Here is a 21,636-nt window from a genome sequence, read left to right as displayed (position 1 = left end):
AGATGCTGTAAGTTCAGTTTGCAGTACTGACAGTCGTTTGAGTACATACACGTGTACACATGTTTTAAAAATGTTAGCATTTGAGTCTGCATGCAGCAGCCTGTAAACATTATTGGTTATTTTGTGCTTTCAAAATAAAATGTACACATACATTTCAACTTGAAAAATTGGTTTTGGTAAACTGTTGCACAATTTAGAGAACATTTCTCTTAGACATATTTTAATAAAATTAGTTTGATGCATGGTAATATTTAAAAAATAAATTGAGGGAGAATCTGTGTAAACCATTTATGAACAACATTAAATAGGTTAGTGGCCCAATTCTTAAACAAAAACAAAAAAGTATATTTGCAGATATATGCTTCAGCATTTCTGAAGATTTACAACTTGCAGGAATTCCCAAAAGTTTAAAGTATGCCTGGAAAGCATACTCCTAGCAAAGGTTTGTGAATACCATTTTTGCATTTGCAAATACACATGGTCATAGGTTCAAATCGGTGGGCCCACTTAGGGGGGCATATTATCAAGAACGGCGATAAAATTATCGCCGCTTTAGTGGCAGGAAACTGCCACTAAAGGGGTGATAATGGGCTTGATAATATGCTCTTGTGAATTCCCATAGCAGCCCAGGTTCTGGTGTTAAACTGGGCTGCTATAGGAATTTACAAGGGCATATTATCAAGCCCATTATTGCCGCTTCAGCGGCAGGTTCCTGCCGCTATAGCGGCGATAATTTTATCGCCGTTCTTGATAATATGCTCCTTAGTCTTTCATTTTTCTGAGGTCAGTAACAAGAGTACCTTTTAGTTGGGTGACAATAAGCATCAGCTATTTCAATGTTAAGATACCCTAGGGTGAACATGCACTTTTCAAATATACGGTTATATTTGATCATGGGTAACATATGCTGAGCGATTGAGAATGCACTTTTTCTACAACCTGTTTCGCCCCTGTAGAATAAGTTCTAATCCTGCCTTTCCCAGGAGTCTAATTCTACCCTTTTTTAGAGGTCAGAGGAGTTGGTGAATATCCTTCAACATGTAACTTAGGTGTGCAGAGAATCACAGGCCGTTCCAACCAAGAAACTACTGCTTCCAACCTATTTGCTAGAATCCAGGTCCCAATATAATACAAGCATAACCAGAGAAGCTGTTATCAGCTCTGATTTTATGAAAACCCTGACATAATTTGCCACCCAACTGTTGTGTTTTTTTTTATAGGACAAATAGATTTCTGAAGCATCGCACCCTTGAGCAAGCAGTGGTTTTAAAAAAAATTCGACACGTGCTTTTATTTATTATTTGACAATTAAAACTAAAAGCAACTATGCCCAAGTTTCCTAATTTGAGGATTAACACCTTTTTGCCACAATTAGGGTCTTCTTTGTCTACGTCAGCCCAGTGACTGTTAAGCGTTCCCCAAGGACAAAAGTACAATCCTGCATAATTGTTTAAGCTCTTGTAAGTCCACTCTTTCTTCTGGCACGCTTGTGAGATGTTGAGGCTGGATAACCACAACACAGATGATTTGTGTCCATCACTGATGTCACACCCACCATACAATACTCTCGGGTTTTAAGACCCAGTGTCTTTCTCCATGCAATGTTATGCGGAGATATTACGTCCTGGAATCGGATCTTTTTTCCCTGCCTAAACATAGGTTCTTGGTGGTAAAAATTCCTGATCTGTGTTTTTGTTCTGATGGGTTGTGTAGTCTTCAAACTGGAGTTAGATCCCTCCTATTAACTTTTTGTGAGAGAGTTCTTCATCCTGGTTCCGCAGTGGCAAGGCAAACTTGGACTTCCAGGTCTCTTTGCGTGGGTCCTGGATGTTATCTAATTCATCTTCTAAAAATGTCTACAGAAGATTACTGTCAAGGAATGACTAGGATTCCCCCATTCCTTAACAGGGAAGAATACAATCGTCTAGCCCAAGTGGCCTATGGGAGACTTCTTTTTTGACAAGAGCTGGTTTTTACCCACACATACTCCTTCTAAAAATTGTATGGACTCCTAGTAGGGTGCATTCTGCCAAGGGGTCCAGTATTGCTTCTTGGCATCCATCTTTATGGTGTCTGAGCATCTAGCTCCTACCACTATTCCATTTTCTTTTCTTTTTTCATATAGAGTGTAGAGCTTTTTTGAGATTAAAAGTCCGTATCCTTTTTCCAAGACCGTGGAAGAGGTTTTCATTTTGGAGTAATGGTATACAGCCTTGTCTCCTACTTTTGGTCACTTATCTATAATAGGTTTATGTCAGATATTCATAAATAGTAAATATTGCATCACATGTTGTATCCCACTGCACAACTGCCAGATGTATACATTTTGAAAGCAGTTTAGAACAGAAAATCAACATATAGAAGCAAAGAATGTTGTCTTCTCAGATGTATGAATTAATAAAAATGGAGCCATTTAGATTGAAAACGCCACTTTCTTCTCCAGGGAATCTTCGTTTTAGTTGGAAGGACTGAATTGTCCTGCCCACACTGGAACCCTGAAATCTTTTTATAAATATATGTAAAATACTCTTTTCGTTTTCAAAAGCTTTTAAAAAATATATATTTTAAAGCCAAGTACTCTTGACAGGTAAACTAGCCACTTTTCGTCTATTTTTGTTGAAAAGACAAAACTATTGAAAGGGCAGACAACATTTTATACTTAGTATAGTAACAAGAACTCTGACTAACCATTTTAAAAGGAAAATAGAGGAAATAGTGGCAATGTTCCCTAAAAGACAGGGCTCCTGGAAACATTTATTTTTTCTGGCTTGGGCCAATTTTTGCATTTATATGGATTTGCCACGTTTGCCACATAATCCATCATCTGCATAATCTGCAGATTTGATTTTAATAAAAAATTATGGGCCATATTACCAACGATTAGCGATATTTATCGCTAACGAGGCTTAGCAGCGAATTTTTTAACGCTAAGCATTGCCGTAAATTATTGCAGAGATAACTTGCTATTAGCAAGGTTTATCTCAGAAGTGATAAAAATCCGCACGCAAACTGCCAAATGAGAGATTATCGCTGGAAAACCAATGATAATCTCTCGAAGTTTGGCGTTATCTTGATAATAGGGGCTCACAAACGTAGCCATGATATCCACCTTCCATAGGATATCATGGCTAAGTCAGGAAAATACCAGGTGTAAAAAAAGCAGCGCTAACCGCGGTTAGCGCTGCTTTTTTTATCACTAACAGGGTTAGCGAAATCCTTGATAATAGGAGAAATGTCGCTTAACAACATTTCTCCTATTATTTTTCTCTGGAACGCCCCCTTTGCATCTCATTAGAGATGCAAGGGGAAGCGTAGAGAAAAAGGGTGCTAACATGCGAATTTGCGTGTTAGCACCCTGTTGCTGTTAGGGAGATAATTTTATCTCCGCTTTCTTGGCTTTTAAAGCCAAAAAAAGCGGAGATAATTCCCTTGATAATATGCCCCTATGTTTCTAGCTCAAATGGAAAAAAGGTTACTAAAACTCATGTTGCCTCGCAGTGGAAGGCCCTTTGCAAAGGTTGACTCGTCCCCTTTTTGTTGCTTATTGCTTTGTTTCAGTACCAATGAGGTAAAATCCTTGCCAGACAGTTTTAACCTGTGTAAAAATGATAAAATAAGAAAGTAATACTATCACAGAATGTGCTGCATTATTACGCATAATTTGCCTTTTTCTGCCACATAATGTAGTTAACCCTGCCTCATAATTTGGTTCTCACCTGCTATATAATTGCAGTGGCCCGGCTAAAAGGTTATTGTCTGACACTCCTTAAAAGGAATAGAAAATTACCAGTTTTCTATTGTACCCTGTCAGTGTCAGGCAGTGAATGAAGATAAACCAGAAAATAGTATCATAGGTGGTGGATAGATCCAGAAGGACGAGGGCAGCAGTCTCTCCCCTGTCCATGATCAGTCAGATATGGGCCTTGGCAGCGATGAGGGCGGTTTCAGTGCTGTGGTTGGGTCTGAAGCCGAATTGGGTAGTGTTGAGGATGTTGTTTTCATTAAGGTGAGCGGCTAGATGTTTGTTCATGATTGTCTGCATAAAAAACGTTCATGATTGTCTGCATAACTTTCCAAGGGAAGGGTAGATGAGAGATGGGGTTGTGATTGACTAGTGGTATCAGGCTTCCGAGGGTTACTATAGGAAAGAGAGAACTGTGGCGTATTTCCATGTGCCCAGGAATGTAGCTGTATTAATCAAGTCATTCAGAATCATGGTGAGTGCTGAACTGATGGGATCTTTGCACCATACATATTCGTTCCACGCACCCAAAAGATCCCTCCGCTCAGCCCAGTTCTCCCTCGCTACGGTGCAGCGCATCAAGAAGACAAGAACAGGAGGCCATCCTTTTCGTTCCCCAAGGCCAAGGCATGGAACACCCTCCCTCTCCAACTCAGACAGACGACAATACTCTCCAAGTTCATGAAGGACCTCAGGACCTGGCTCTTTGAAGGATGGCCGTGAACTTCCGGGATCTGCGCCCCTCCAGCGCCTTGAGACCTTCCCGGGTGAGTAGTTGCACTTAATAAACCCATGATTGATAGATTGATCACAGTCATATGTCTCTTTTGTACATCAACTTTAACTTCCCTCAGCAAGCGTTTTGTCAGTTGATGACATTACAGCCCTCAGTCAAGTCCTGTTGATGGGTGTTATCCAACTCAAAATACTCCTAATTACACGTGAGCCAAAAGTATTGGTTATTTTTCTCTTTGGGGATCTCTATTCATAGCCATAAACATGTAATAGTTCAACCTTCATGCTAGAATCCCAGATAAGGGTGGGCGTAGTTGGCGGAGTACCTCTACGCGGAATTCTGTGGAGTTGAACAAAAGCTCCGCAACTCTATGCTGTCTCATTCCAATTAATACAACAGAAACCTCACATACCTTTGATAATACAACAAGTAACTCTATCTTTCCATGCAAAAATGCATACAATCCCAAGCAAAGGCCCTGCAAAGCATTATGCAATGAGATTCTAGAGTGCAGTGAGCCTTTGGTTGGCATTGTATTTTTGCCCATAACTTTGCGTGGGGTGATCCTAGGAGGATGGGACCACCACCGAATTGTTCAGCATGATATACTCTTTGTTTTCAAGGCATCTGCCCTAGGTTAGGGGTGACCCCAAGATCATCACCTCTCTCATTGCCTGATATTTTTCAAAGTTCACTTTTGTGAATTGGTTATATGATTTTTAGCATGTAAAGGTAAAGTTGTTTTATCAAAGAGTTTTGGATGCAGTAGCTAACTCCGCTACGTGGCGGAGTTGAGTTTTTGCATGAATTCCGTGTTTTCAATGTAATGCGTAGTTAACAAATCTCTGCAACCTCTGCTAGCGGAGCGGAGTGGAGTTCATTGCCCATGGTTAATCCTGGTGCACTTCTTCAAACAATATCTAGTGTGAGGACCACCGGATTGCTTTGTGAACTCTATACAACAATTTGCGGACGATCTTCCCAGGGACAGAAGGGAAGACTTCCTTGAAATAGTTGATGAGGGTCTGATGGTATCCAACCAGGTCATCAATGCTGCAGCAGACTCCTCCTTGTTGGCGGCACGTGACTTTTGTCATGAGGTGGCCTTGAGAAGGCATTCTGGGCTACCACTGACATCTCTCAAATCTGAGTCTCAGCAAAGGATTCTAAACCTTCTTTTTAGGTTTCCCCTGCACAGCGTGAAATCTTTTGTATTAAATATATCTCAAAAGGGGCTTTCATCCCGCCGTCTTGCTTTCATTGCCTTTCATTGGTTCCTGTGCTTCACACTTTTCCTCAGTTTCTATTGGCTGTAGCACACTGTTTCCTAAGTCCTCACATTGTTCCTTTCCTGCGCTTCTCTTATCAGTTTGCTGTTACCAAAGTAATGTTTCCATCCGCTTTTCTGGAACAATTTGTTAAAGGCTTTTGCCTACACAGTACGCATTTGGAGTGTCCATTTACAATGTCTGGCTGCACGCATTTCAGGCTCTCAATGTCGCTCCCCTCTCATACGAACTGCATGTGCAACGTCAGTTCGTCTCTTATTTTTAATTGCTTTGTCGCGCTGATTGTAATATGGCCGCCTCTCATGACGTTGCCCTTTTACTTTGGTCCTAAAACTCTATTGGAGTGCATCTCTTTGCATTCAGCTCCCCTCTCACCTCCCGGTGATGATTTTCATTTGTATGTCAACCACTTGGGTTTAATACTCAGGTCTTCTTTTTAATCGTTTTAAGTCTTATTTTGTGGGACACATCTACTAACCAATGCAGGTTTTTGGGTAGTTACCATCTTTTTACGTTTTAATTTGAGAAACTCTTTTTCTCCATTTTTCCTTAGGACACTAATCATTTGGGATATTATGTGTCCCTTCTATGGATCTGATCTCTTCAATAATGCAGTGTTACTTCACCTTTTCATTACATTTAACTTATAGCTTTGTATAGTGTAGGAGGCTGGCTTAGTATATGATCTGCACTTATTTAAGTGAAGCACCTTGCACTGATCCAGACAACCCTTATGGTGATTGTTGTAGTCTTAGACAACCATAGAAAGCTCTCTAAGTGACAGCTGTGGAGAGGAGCCTTACTGGCTTATTCCGTAAGGCGTGTTAAGCAACTTGTTTTACCAGATCTAATCATGTATTATAGGTTAAATTAAAAAGAACCACACAGTGGTATAAAAATATGTCTTTTTATATTATACACTCACTAACACATTAGTATATCTCCTATCCGGAGATATTGACACAAATACACAAAATACTTCAATTGTAAATAGGTAAATAGGTAAGTAAGCACAATACACAGTGGTCTCCAGGGGGAGACCAAACCATATATTAAGAAAGTGGAATGCAAACTGCGACTGAAGTCGGGACTTGGACCAGGAGACACAGAATAGCTGGGGACTAAGGAACCACCCAAGGTAAGTACCCAGGAACCCCACACAAACCTTGTGCAGAGTGGAAACACAGGTATGTATGTATGTATGTAGGCATACTTATAGAGCGCGGCTGTCACCCAAAGGGTATCCTGGCGCTTTGACCACAGACATTCCTACCGATGTTAACTACACTGCCCCCGGGAAGAGATACGTTTTGAGATCCTTTTTAAAAGACGAGAGATTCTGCTGGCACCTTAAGGGCAAAGGTAACGAATTCCAGAGCTTGGCGGCCGTAAAGCTAAATGAGCGGCCGCCCATTTTCACCCTTTTTATCCTGGGAACTGTGACCAGGAAGGCCGAAGAGGATCTCAAGAGTCTGGCAGCGGAGTACCAAGAGAATCAGTCTCGCAACATCACTGGGCCCAGCCCATGCAGGGCTCTGAAAACCAGACCGGAAGATTTAAAACAAATCCGTTTTTGAACCGGTAGCCAATGGAGATCCGAAAGCGCAAGAGAAGACGAGGCAGACCAAGGCCGTGAGAGAGCTAATTTAGCTGCCATGTTCTGCACCCGCTGTAGCTTCATGACCAAGGTGTTGGGGGCCCCCAGAAGCAGTGGGTTACAGTAGTCTAATCTACTGAGGATAATACTACGCACTGCTTCCATCCTTGCCGAGGGGGGAAGTAGCGGAAGAATTTTTCGCAACATGCGGAGCAATAACATGCAGGTCGCCGTGGTTTTGTTGACGAAGGCATCCAGTTGGAGGCTAGGCCCAAACAGGACGCCTAAATGGCGGACAGATTCTGCCGCCACTACAGAGCCTAGAGATGAAGAAGACCAAAACCCCTCTGGTAAAGGACGGGGCGTTCGGTCCAGTGAACAATAGAGAACTTCAGTCTTTGCACCATTGAAGGTGCGTGCTCATTAGAAGTCAATGGAAAAGTCGCAGTTGCCGGTTTGAAAAACAAAGACCCTTCCCAGTGGACCCTGACCTGAAGAAACCCCGTGGATGACAGAAGGTTGGAGAGTCCCCCATATGCGGATACTCCAAGAATCAGGATATCTACACCAGGGAAGCGGGGTGCATAGGTGCGAAGTGACGTCAGAAACAGCCGTAGACCACAATGAAGGTCTTAAAAAAAGATGCCACTGGCAAATACTGTGAAAGAGTCCGGTGGAATCCAATAGTGGATTTTTGAAGAGAAGAACCTGTAAGCATAGGGGACAGAGTCTATGCTACTCTCAGGTGACAAGGTGACATGGAAGAGCAATGACCACCGATGACAGAAGATGCAGGAGTGATGACAGTGACCTTGTTGGTGCAGCTGTGATGACCAGGCGCGCTGTGGAAGACCAGGAGCCCTTCACGTGCTGTCCCACGTTGGAAGTCGAGAACCAAGGGGCCCGTGTCTGGAGCGAGCACCAACAAGCCTTGGCAGCAGCAATAGACGTGGAAAACGATAAAGGAGCATCGTTGGGACCAGCAAGTCCCAAGGTACTCACCAAGTGCAGGAGAGTCAGAGCAGGCCCCGAGTAAGCAGAGGAGCCCACTGAAGAAAAAGAAGACCCTCTAGAGGACCACAGGCCGAAGGCACAAGAGTCAGAGGAGGACCTCAACCAGCTCACCAAAGAGGAAGGCCCAGGGTGCAGAGGATACGGTGAGGACAAGGATCTTGGCAGGAAGAGATGTGGGAGGCTGGAGCGTCTTGTAGCCCGAAGAGTGCAGAGCCAACAAGCCTTGGCAATGGCAAGTCCATGCAGTGCGCAGGGGAACAGTCCCAGCAGTTCCGACGAGTGATACTGGCCTCGAAATTGCCGGGAGGGCAGGTCAGGCATCGGAGGCATCGCTTAACCAAAACCTGTGTTGCTGAGCCATTTGAAGTTCGTGGGATGTTAGGAGCAGCAGACCGGTCAGCTTAGTTGTGGTGCCTGCAGACGCAGGGGAGTGACTCCTTCACTACAAGGGGGATTACTTTGGGTGTCCTTGATGCCCAAAGGTCTGTTGAAGATCCTGAGTGAAGGTCAGGCAGACGACGAAGAAGTCTTCTGTGATGCAGTCTCGCTTTCAGTCGAAGTCCAGCAAAGTCCAAGTGTCCAGACGGTCAAAGAGTGACTTGGTTTCAGTCCTGTCCCATTACGAATCTGATCGCCTACCCACAGGTAAGTCCTTTTATACCTAGGAACGGGGTTAGGACTACTTAGGGGGTCCCTCCTGGGGGTAGAGGGGGTGGGGTGAGCAGGACGGGGGGGATACTTTCATGTCCTTTGTCCAATTTCACAGCAGATTGGGAGCTAAGGGCTCCCAGATCTGGTTCTAACTGGATTATGCAAGGAGGGCTCCAAATGTGCCCTTCAAAGCAGTCTGGTGGCACTGGCAAACACCCCCACCCCAGCCTAATACCCTAAATCCTATCAGGGAGGTGGTCACACCTCCCTGTGACAGGTAACCTATTGTTCTAATTTCCCCTGCTTGAGCGCAGCTCAGCAGCAGGAGGGCAGAATGGTCTCTGGGGTCGGCAGCAGCATTAGCTTGCCGGCAGACCCTAGGAGACTGTTACTGGGACCTTCCCTAGAGGAGCCCCCCCAGTGAATGGAATCATACCTCCAACACCGGTAATGGTGTTGGGGTATGATTCCAAAATGTTGGATATCAAACATGCTCAGGTCCGGCACAGCCAATATACAGTTAGCCATCGCGTATGACGCATGGCCACTATATGTATGAAAATGGCTGACCATACTTGCAAAGCTTGGAGAATCAACTCCAGGGTTTGTAGTGGGTGGCCTGCTCATGCAGGGAACCCTCACACTGTGGAAATGTGCCTTTTAATGAGCACACCAGTGCAGGGGTCACTCTTCTCTGTCCACGGGTCCGTAGACCAACAAAATAGAGATTGGCACTGAAGCTGGAATTCAAATAACAATTTTATTAATCACTCATGAGTGGGACCACGTCCACACAGCACTCTCAAGTGCTGCCTGAGGTACTACATTGCAGTCACAGAACACAGGTCTTTTGTACAGGTTTTGTGCAGTGTAAGCACATGAACAGAAATAGGGAGAACAACAAGTTTTAGGAATAGTTACAAACAAACATGGGCAGATAAAAACTACATGGTCAGCAACGTGGAAGGGGGAGCATGAGTGCCTGTGGCAGCAGAAATGATTGACAGTAAGCAGGTGTACTGGCAGCTACAAACTCCCAGCACATACATTGCTTTTAGCTTAATTAGGAAGTCAACTAAAATAGATAGCACAGGCAGAGTGAAAAGATGAATGAATTATGAAGGAAACCTAAATGGATACCACAGCTAAAATGGCTGCAGCTTATGGCAAGTAAAATATTACAGGTTCTCCACACACTTATAACCTAGCACCCTGCCTTCGGGATTGAAAGGCCTGCCTAGGGGTGACTTATAGTTTCTAAATGCAGTGACCTCAGATATAAGGAAACTTAGATCTGGTGTGAGTGGTGCTGGCACCAGTTCACACAGGCTGCAGTGGCAGGCCTGTACCAACAGTTGTCAAATTTAGGGAGCAAACACACTGTCTGGGGTCCTGATTACTAGTAACAAAAAAACAATAACACCAGCAAAAAGTGGAAGTATACTGTGATATTTTATATGACTAGTCTCATTTTGCATTGGGTTGTGATTTAAATCTATTACTTAATTATGCCGTGGTTCATCATTTTTTACCTGTATAATTATCTGTACTGAGTATTGTTGATAGTATGTTGTCCATGTTTACCTAATTAGTAGGAGTGGCATCTTGTAATTCACTATTTATTGACACGCCCTTTGCTAGCACGTCATGTGATCAAGACCGGGGTGACCTGGTCAAACGCGTAATGCTGTGGTGGTCAAACTGAAAGTAAACGCACCTTATTCTTCAAGCTGCTGTGGTCCATACCTGTTCTTTTCCTTGCCCCCTGTGGGCTATTGGAGTTTGACGACAGGAGTTGGTTTGCATTTTGAAATCGGACAAAGCACAGCTGTCTTCATCCATACAGACCCTCTCTCCTCAAGCAGGCTTTTCAGATTCAGCCGACATTGCTCAAGCGATCTCCAAAGTATCCCGGAAAGAGTTCTACACGGACAGCCTCCCACCAGCCATAGAGGTTGTCAGTAGCGCATCGGAAGAAGCTGCAGAGTTTCCGAAGGTCTTCCACGGGTTCGGAGGACGCCGACGGAGGAGACTGGACAGGTTCTCACGCGGTAAGCCGAGCGCACACAGAGTAACGGGGCATATTGGACGGGTGGAGAGAAAAAGCTTGTAATCTATCAAGTGTACTTGCAAGTGAGAAATCGTATACCTCGCTATATACACGGTGCATATTGTTTACATTTTCAGACCACACTATGAATTCTACAGCGGACGTGCTTAGAGACAGGGAGTTAGCGGCAGATGCCATGTTTGCTAATTTACCGGATATCAGCAACAATCCCAATGCAAATGAAACCAACAGTGGGGTATTAACAAATAACAATGTCAAAACTTTTTTGAAACAATTGGAGAAACCTCTACGGAGTGAGCTCACCAAATGGTGGGAAAGTAAATCATTAGAGAAGTATGTGGAGGCAGGCAGAGTACCCCGAGGACTACGAGTTTTAATAGCCCCTTCCTTCGAAAATCCAAATACAGAAATGCTCAAAGAATGGGCGTCTAACAACTTGCAAGCCTCAATGAACATGGTGAAAATACTGGTAAAATATGCTGCTATCGACAGCTGAAATACTCAAACAAATAGAAGCTTTGAATATTGGAAGTGCACGAACAACAAGATGCGATAAAGAAAGCCAGGGAAGAAATAGATGTCTGCTTGAAAAAGCACGAGGAAACCATCAAGAGTAGAAAAATATTCAAGTTTGCCAGAGACAAATGTGATTACGAAACAGGCAGGATGTTCACATTCTCTCGCAAATTCGACACTGTCAAACGTAAAGCCATGACACCGCAAACAGTAATACCTCCGCGAGGTAACAGTGACAATCAAGATGGTTCCAATACCGATCTCAGCTCAATCCCAAGCAGCTCTGATTCTGAAGAGAGTGGCCAGACTACTATGCAGACACGTGTACCAACCAACTATACACCCTCTGAAGAGTTGGGTTTTTTAGTAGAAGACCGCCGCCAGACATTGCGGCCAAGACCAGTACAGAAAAAAACAACACAAGGAGAAACCAACGGCGCAAACAAAGGCGAAAACTCAGGAGGCAGCAGGATAGGCAGAAGGGGCAAAGCCTTTTACAAGAAATAAAAAGTGGTACTTCTACAAAACAAGTTGCTGATAATACAGTCATCAATGTATCCAAAATTAATCTAGATAAGGCGGAACTTCAATTATTGTCTTTGGGTCTCTCATACTGCACGAGCAACAACTTTAAATATTCGCAAACGTGAATTGATGTTTTTAAGTATATCCGCAAACTTAAACTAATGAAATACTTCAAATTGAACAATGCTGCGGACACTGCTGCAAGAATTGATACTGCCAACCATCCTAACACTATATTCTAAGTATTGGATATTCCCATCTTAAGAACTGTACATTCCCTTAGTTCTGACCCAGATGAAACCATCCAAGACACGCAAACAGATCTTCAACAGATGGGCGTCGCATGTACTGGAGCCATAAGTTGTCCATTCCGACCATCATCCACCTTTGCCCCGCTTATGCCCAAAGATTGTATTCATACTTTCAATGATGTTGTAACCAGCGAACTAAAAATTCTTAACAAGAAATTCTTGAGCAAAAACAAACATAAAAAGTATTCTGAAATGCGTTATTTCAATCTTATGCGCAAATTCAAGAAAGCAAACAGTCATTATAAATAAAGCAGACAAGAGAAGAAACATTGTCTTATGGCCGAGACGTATGTACATGGCGGAAGCTGAGCGCCACCTATCACATTCCGCCTGTCACACCAAAGCAACTCAGCAAACCATCACTAACACTAAAGAATTAGTACAATGATTTCTATCACAGTGGAAGCGTGAAGGATTGCTTAGCAAAAATTAGCACAAGCTTTTGAAAAATGACCATCCCTTCACCCCCGGTGTTCTACCTCATTCACAAAATCCACAAAAATGAGACTCCGGTTCCAGGACGCCCGATTATATCTGCTCAGAATAGCTTGCTAGAGGCGACCTCAAAGTATGTGGATTTATTTTTACAAAGTTTTGTGGAACAGTTACCATCATATATTAAGGACACCGGTCATTTCCTTACAAAATTGAAAACAGTGACTTGGGAAAAGAACTATTTGTTGATTGTGATGGACATTTGTTCACTTTATACTAGCATCTAACACAAAGATGGGTTAAATATTTCCTAGATTCCAGAGGTGTACAGTGCTACAAACACAATGCCATGATACTCAAAATGATTGAGTTATGCTTGTACAACAATCTTTTTCTTTTCAATAAGGAGGTTTAACACTGTTGAGGTTCAAGGGGGCCTGGTTCCTTCTGTCTAGTTCCCCGTTAGCGGTTTTTCTTAAAGGTGCCAAGTGCATATGCGAATTTATGGACGCTCCCTAGAGCTCGCTTTAAAAGGGGGCTGCCAACAGGAAACAGGTGCTTGGTTTCTTTATTGGCCCCTTGCCGTGTGTTTCCTGTTCCTGTGGTTCTACCTTGTTTCCCTTCCTTCGAGCTCCGTTCCAGCGGTCTTTTCTAGTGCTGGGTTTTGATCCCCTCTTTCCCCTGCTCCCTTGTTTTCCTATTCCCTTGGGCATTTCTGAACCCTTTATTGGGGACCTGTTTTTGATCTTCGGTGACGTTCTGGGATTAGCGGCTGCGTTTCCTTTGAGTTTTAACGTCCCTTTATTATCCCTTTTTTGTATCCAAACCATCTTGTTATACGCTGTGTTTGGGTGGTTTCACGAAGGAGCTGAATAACGGCCGTTTTTGTGCTACCTTTGTGTTCTTTTTTAGATTCCAGGGTTTTTTTGGGTGTCTTTCGTATTCCCTTTGATACCATTTTTCCCCTGTCCTTTTTTGTTCTAAGAATTGTGAATTCCACCCCCTTTGTCATTCTCGGTGTTTCCTGAGGGGGCGTGGTTGGTCTGGGGTTACGCAAGAAACAACCAATACGATTGCAGTGGAAGAATTCCTGTTTCGTATCAAGCCACTCTCGTTTGTTATCTGGGGTAAGCAGGGAGGTCGGTGGTTCGTGTGTGTACTTGGCACTGGTAATAGTATTAGGGGTGTGTTTAATCTTGTCTCCTTCTTTCATTTTAGCGGTCTCGTCTGTGTCAAGCTGTCAGCTGCCAAGAAGCCAGAGGAGACGAGTTGTGTTTCCCAAGACCTTGGGTTCCCTTGTTTTGTTACCCAACTTCTCCCGGTGTCGTGTTCTCCACCATCCATTTTGATTGCGGGTGTTGGGGGTCACGGTGAGGGTAGAGGATTGGGACGTTCTTCACTCCTGCGGTGTTGGGCCGGTCGGCATCGGCACAAACACCAGCTGCGCGGGGTGGCTATGGGGGCATGCTTCTCCCCCAGCTATGCATGTTTACATGTTGGCTGGTGGAAGGAGCATGTCCTCAGGTGACTCACGGCCAGCGGTTCGGTGCCTACATTATTGAATGGTGGCGATTCATCGACGACATCTGCATAATATGGGATGGTAATTTACAGTCTGCTGAGAACGTTGTGAACACCATTAACACTAATGAGTCTAATTTACAGTTCACAGCCCATATCAGTGATCAGAGGGTGCAATATTTAGATGTGGAAATTTACATCAAGGATGATACAATTCATACGAAGTTACACAAAAAGCTACGGCAGGTAATTCCACCTTACATGCCCACAGTGCTCACCCACGACATTTCATTAGGAGCATTCCTACGGGGAATTTCTTAGGATCAATAGAATATGCAGCACTATATCAGACAGAGAAATATGCCAGACAGAGGCCTTTGATAGATTTTTACTTTGTGGCTTCAACAACCGTGATCTAGTGGCAGCACTCACGAAGGCCAATTCCAATGAGAGATCAGGGACTATGAACACTATTTCTGAGTCAGAAACTACAATTATGAATCGAGGGGATTCCAATACTATAAGACTTATAACTACTTATAGTAACCAGCAACATCAAGTGAGGAACATTATCCTCAAGAATTGGCATATTGTTAAAACAGATCTGACTCTTTCACAGGTAGTCCCTGACTCCCCCTCAATCACGTTTAGAAGGGCTCCTTCAATGCGGGACAGTCTGGTGAGAACCAGCCCGGAAGTTATGAAGGCACCCACCACCTGGCTTTCCCTTAAAAATGGTTTCTACAAATGCAACAGTTGCAGGGCTTGCAAATTCGGTATTAATAAAACTGATTATACCAATGCATTTGATTCTACACCTTTCCAGATTAAGGGTCGTTACTCACGCCGGACTGATTTTGCGGTTTACATACTTGAATGCACCTGTCACCTCAAGTATGTAGGTGGTACGAAGCTCCAGGTGTTCAACCGCATCTTACATTTGCACGCCATAGTGAATACAGATCACAATTATCCGGTGGCCCGCCATTTCAACTTAGTTCACAGTAATAACCTGAAAGATCTGACATACTTTGTTATTGATGCGGTTCCCAAACGTCCTAGAGGGGCAATAGAGAAAAACAGCTACGCCAGCTAGAGCCTGAATACATCTTGACACTAGACACAAAAGTGCCGAATGGATTGAATAAAGGAGAAGATTTGCACAACTTTTTATAACTGTATTCTCTATCACAGTATATTGCCCTGTGAGATATATAATGTATTGACGGTCAGTGTGATTTTTTTTCACAAAGCGTAATAAAATCTGTAGGACCTGAAGAATACTGCTTGGAATCTACCTCTAAAGCCAAATGTAGAGGTGTTGACAGCCCAAAGTGCTGTTAATTATTCGGTAGAACAAGGAAAGCAAAGAAGAAACAGAGAGAATGTACTCGAGACCACCTAAGGATAGCTGGTGTCCCATCAATACACAATCATGTCCTCAGTAAACAAAACTCAATACTAATGAAATTAAATAAGGTAGACCCATAGGTATGGTTTCTTTTCAAAAGGTAGTGTATTGACTCTTCCTTGCTGGAAGAGTAACTTCAATGAAAAAACAAACAACCAGCCGACACGTGTTTCGTCAAACAAGCACTAGGCCTGTGATTCTTCAGGGCTGTGTCAATCCAATGTTGTGGGGTTCACGTTGCCGGTGATAATTCCGACCCGGCATTCACGGGTTAGTGGGGATGTACCATGTAAAATAATCCTGGTACAAGGCGAAGAAAGGCCAGTGCAGATGTTTCAACAGCGATCTCGGGATCACGCCTAGGAGTGAGACGGGTAATGTCTTCGGGATGATTAGACCTAATTGGATTGACACAGCCCTGAAGAGTCACGGACCTAGTGCTCATTTGACGAAACACGTGTCGGCTGGTTGTTTGTTTTTTCATTGAAGTTACTCTTCCAGCAAGGAAGAGTGAATACACTACCTTTTGAAAAGAAACCATACCTATGGGTCTACCTTATTTAATTTCATTAGTATTGAGTTTTGTTTACTGCGACTTCTAACAATTTATGCTAAATAACGTGTGCACAAGTCTTTCTTTGTATTTCTTTGACAGAGTGGTCTCTGGCCACTCTCTACAGAGGTTTCTTGGGGTCTCCTCTGACTTGTAGCATCGTCCAATATTTCTCTTATACATTTTACACTAACCACTATCAGCACAGGCCACAACCATCCTGTACACTCAGAACCCCCACATAGTAGTTAATACACAATCATGTGCCCAGTGTCCTCATCTGGGATCCCAAACAACCCTCTCCTGACCCTCTTAATTATCAGAGGGAAAAGGGAGAAAGAGTTGTATCCTTCTGTGCAATTCTTTCAAATGGAAAAAAGGCAGATGGGACTTGCTTAGAGAATAGGTGATTGAGATAATCTCTAGGGTGCAGTGCAGAAAACTGTGAAGAAAATGTGACTAAAAAGGATAAACCACAGGGATGGAGTACTACCCTTTCTAATACTATTGCTAACAATCTCTAGTGTGTTTTCCTATTAAAAACAGTGTAAAAGTGAAAAAAGATAGGAAACAGTTAGGAATTATCACTGTTTCAACTGTCGACATGTTTCAGCCACTAGGATTACTCTCCCTGGACTTACAACAATCTTTATCACTGCAAAAACACAAAAGAAGTCATACATACAGTATTGGTGCTGCTGTATTTGTATTCTAATCTTTGATGCAAGCATGATGTCTGGACTGCATCTAGGAAAAATAATAAATGAACATAACATCTCTCTCTACATCATAGCTTTCCAATGTCATCATACCTAGATAAAAAAACTTTTATTGAAAAAGGATTACCATTTCTTCTCAAGCAGTAAAACCTCACCTCTCTCGGCACCAGCTCAAATTGTTAGAGGCCCCGCTCTATAGGAAAAAATCCAACAACACTAGTTTATGGAAAAAGCATCGATATACCGAATTATCACTGTGTATTATATATCCAAAACAAGACCGAACATACTGTTAAAAATACCTGCTACCGTCAAAAACTGAGTATGAACTTAGCTGTCAAATATGCGGTACATAACAAAGGTGGTTTGTCCCCAGTCAGTATTTCGTTGAGGTTAGTTAACCTCTCCCGGATTAAGTAGGAAGAGCGAGAAAACTATAGATGTGCCCGTTGTGTGGAATCTAACAGGCAATGTATCACTATCAGTGATCCTTACTAGCATTGTCCTCTAGATGAAAACCTGCTATTTGTTTGTATATTCCTAAATTGATACAAAGGAAGAGCAAATGCTCGCTCGTATATTTCCCTGTGTACAATAAACCACCGAGGTTGACCCACATGACGGAAAAACGGGAAGAAATCTTAATCTTACTGTTGTGCATACAGAATTATACATTTCCGGAAGCAAAAAATAACAAATATAGTGTGTATATAGTATCTACTATTTACGGTACTAGATACTATTGATCTATAGTCAAAAGGGGCTCCATGTCCAGAATAGACCAAAATAAAACAATCAAAATGACTTAGGGCTAGATGTAGGTAATTTGGATTTACCGATTCGGTATTTATGAATCGGTAAATCCAATGTAGGTAAAAATTCGGTAAAAAATACCGAATCAGTAGGATTCGGTATTTACCGATTCTGTATTTGCCATTGATTCCTATGGGCCTATGGGCCCATAGGAATGAATGTCAACTACCGAATCGGTAATTACCGATTCGGTAAATACCGAAAAATTCAAGGGTGGCAGGGTGTCACTTTGACACCCTGTTGCCCCCCTGATTAGGGCTTGTGTGCCATGTGGCACACTTTTTTACATATATGTGGAGAGGCAACGTGTACAATACAAGTTTTTGCTTCAAATGCTATGCATATAATAACAATGGATGACAGGAGTGATGAATCTCCAAAACAGATCAATGCTTTTATTGGGTTTCATATAATCCACAGCCTACGCGTTTCGCCCAACACGGGCTTCTTCAGGGCTTGTATGTATGTCTTGGAACTGATACTTGATTGTTCCAAATGAGGAATCTTTGCTGTTTCCAATCCTGGAAAGGCGAATGTGTCCTGAACCATACGGTCAACCACTTGATTGTTAGCAGAATTTATTTTTGGAGAAGTTTCCCTTCTAAATCAAGGGTGTCCTTACTTCTTAGGTCAAAACGATAACTCTAGCCGTAGCAGTGTCGCTGTCATATGCCGATTAAGGCACAGAGGGTTATCTCTTCAAGTAGAGCCTTCCTTCTCGCGTCCTCGTCTCAGAAAAAGTGTGAAGAGACGAGGACGCGAGAGGGCCCTAAGGGCATCTACGTGTGCCACATGGCACAGGTGTAAATGCACATATTTGCATTTGCATAGGAATTCGTTATTTACCACGAACTAATAGTTGGTGGTAAATAACGAATCCTGAAAGCACTGTAGCGCTGTTTACAGTGTTACCGAATCGGTAAATTTACTGATGCGGTAAAATTACCGATTTGGTAAATTACCGATTCGGTAAAATTACCGAATCTGTTTTTTTCTTATGCCCCTACATCTCAGTATCCAAATACCGGTCGGTAATGGCCGAAAATCGGTGTTTTCGGGCGTTGCTGACCGGTATTTGGAAACCTACATCGGGCCCTAAGACCTTATTGTCATTGTAGCAACCTTTAGAAAGCGGGTAATAACGTATTTTAGCCAAAGATGCTGTACTCGACTTGGGGGCGTCAAACAAACCTTCCAAAACAGCAATGGCACGTTATTGCTTTATTATGTACTCCAGGAAGGGGCTGACTTACATCAGAATTCTCGCATGAAAAACGTTGCATTGATAATGTCGCTTGCGTACACCCAGGTTTAGAGAGAAAATTAACAAACCATAGTTTGGAAAAGGACGAGATTAAAAATAACCGCAACCAAACAAGCACGCATCCACGCTGCCTCACCTCACCTGTCCGTCGGTACCTCCGAGTGGAAACTTCACTGGAGTGGAGGTATCGGACCGGTCGGTGGGCAGACATTATATTGTGAATTCTACAGGTGCTCGTCATTACCGCCCATCGGACTCATGCCGATGACGTCATCAAGAAGAACTACCCGGCTGCCTGTTGCCAGTGTGATTTTTTTTTTTCTATTTTTATAGTGTAGAGTCTGGATATTTGTCGGGTGTTCTTACTATGTATATGTACAGCTTTGTATGTGTTTATACCAGAGAATTTTCTACTATTCCATATTTATGACCTTGTTTTCTATCCCCCAAATTTAGACAGTTTTTAGCCACTATTGGTTGGTTTTTAACTGTACTGATGGGTTTATTTTAAAGAACTGGGTTTTATGTGGTATTTTAGACATTCTGTACTGGGGATTACATAACGAGCGGATCTATCTTTACTCTGATATACGAGTTAACCATATTAGCATAGTAATCCCCTGATAGATTATCCTATCCACTATAGACAGCAATATGTTTTTAACATGATTGACACTTTTGCTGCTACACTTTGGCACTTTAATGCTGGCCACATTTTGCACGTTCTGAATACAATGGATTTATCCAGTAATACCCACATGCTGCTCGCAACATGCATATATGATCTTCCGAATTATCAGACATATTAGTTTTTGTACACTCATCCAACAGTTTGTTCCCACAGTGTGGTATCTTTTGCACTGTTTGCACAATCTGATTGTACAGCGAAATCCACTGGTACTAAAATATATTTCAATCATATACATACATCTGACTAGGCTTACTTTTTTTGAGAATATTTTTTGCCGATTTGCACATTTTTATGTCTTCATGGTGTTGACATCCTATGGGGGTGGTATTTGTACCCAGATATAATTTCGGCTATGGTTAATACCACCGCTAGACTCCCTGTCAAACAGAATTATTGCCCATATTAAACAGTGGCTTTTCATTGGTTAATGGGCTTAGTAGTCCCTCCTTAGTACCGCCTTTCCCCATTTTGTAACCTCCCATAAGGACACCCCCTGTTTCTACGTGTGTTGTTATTCTGGAGGCCTTAATTACTGCCCTGAGCACTATTTTCTCAAATAGCTTTGTCCTGCCTGCACTGTGAATCGGAGCGTTTCACAGGCCGGTCACAGATAAGAAATGATATCAAAAAGAAATCCTACAAAACAATATACTACTGGCCGGCAGCAATTAATACCCGGACAACGTCGGGACGGGCTGCTAGTCACTATATAAAAGACTTGACCTAACTGTCAGCTGTGTGCGGCATGATGGTTTGCAGGAGTTCCTCGGGGGGCCATAAAGACACAATGCCAGTTTAATCTATTAATCTACTGTGTTTCTAATGCAGCCTTTTGGCTAGCAATGCTTCACATTCCATTGCTGGTTCCTTTCAAATAAAAGCAGTATTTTACACAGTAGAGTCTCATTTTCTATGCTGCAGGAATGTTAATTGTTACGGAGCATTTTAAAAGCATGTTTTTCAATGTAATTTGAGCATTTAACCTCTTTCTCTATAGGCTTCAAGTGTGTGTATGTATATGAATGAATGAATGAAATAGTTTTATAAAGCTCACAATTACGCTTGTGTGTCTTAGTGCTAGAGTTAGGACAACAAAACCGATCGGTCGCTGAAGTACAAATCCTCTGACTGCAGTTTATCCCACAGCTTCGTAAAAATCCAGGGGCCTCATTTATTAGGCCATGCGTCACTTTTTGCAATAGGTCTTGCATTAGTGAGAGTTTAAGCTATTGGCATTGCCATTTACAATGCCAACAGCTCAAACTCATTTATGCCGCCGGTGCGTCACTTTTTGTGACGCACCAGCAGCGTAAAAAATGTGCCTTGTTGCACCATATTTACAAAGTGACGCATCTAGGTAGATGCGTCACTTTGTAAACCCCTGCGCTACATTATACCTACGCCAGGTATAATGTATGCAGGGGGGGCGTTCTGCCGCAAGACAGGGTCATAGAAGTGACACAGTGAAATCTATAAGATTTCACTGCGCCACTTCTAGGACACAAATGCGTCAATTTCTTACGCCTGCCTCACAGCAGGTGTAAGACTGACGCAGGCCCTTTCACATGGGGCTTGCCCCATGTGAAAGGACACATTGCTGGAGTTGCGTAATTTTTGTGACACACTCCAGCAATGCGCCACTTTTGCGCCATACAGATACGTCAGAAATACTGATGTATCTGTAATGATGCGTCATACTGTAAATATGACGCATCATTGGTCTCGCAAGGAGAGCGCAGTGAAAAGTGACGCATCGCTGTTTTCACGCAGCGATGCG

General features: G+C 42.9%; 1 protein-coding gene across 1 annotated transcript in view; it reads left to right on the top strand.

Annotated features, from left to right (window-relative positions):
* The window catches only part of LOC144802321 (HORMA domain-containing protein 1-like), a 1,664,778-nt gene that overhangs the window by 275,720 nt on the left and 1,367,422 nt on the right, over positions 1-21,636 (top strand). The gene's annotated exons all lie outside the window — the stretch shown is intronic.

Source organism: Lissotriton helveticus, chromosome 1_2, assembly GCF_964261635.1.
Source record: "Lissotriton helveticus chromosome 1_2, aLisHel1.1, whole genome shotgun sequence".
Taxonomy (NCBI): Eukaryota; Metazoa; Chordata; class Amphibia; order Caudata; family Salamandridae; genus Lissotriton; species Lissotriton helveticus.
Note: the sequence above shows the minus strand (reverse complement) of the source record. Positions and strands in the feature narration are given on the sequence as shown.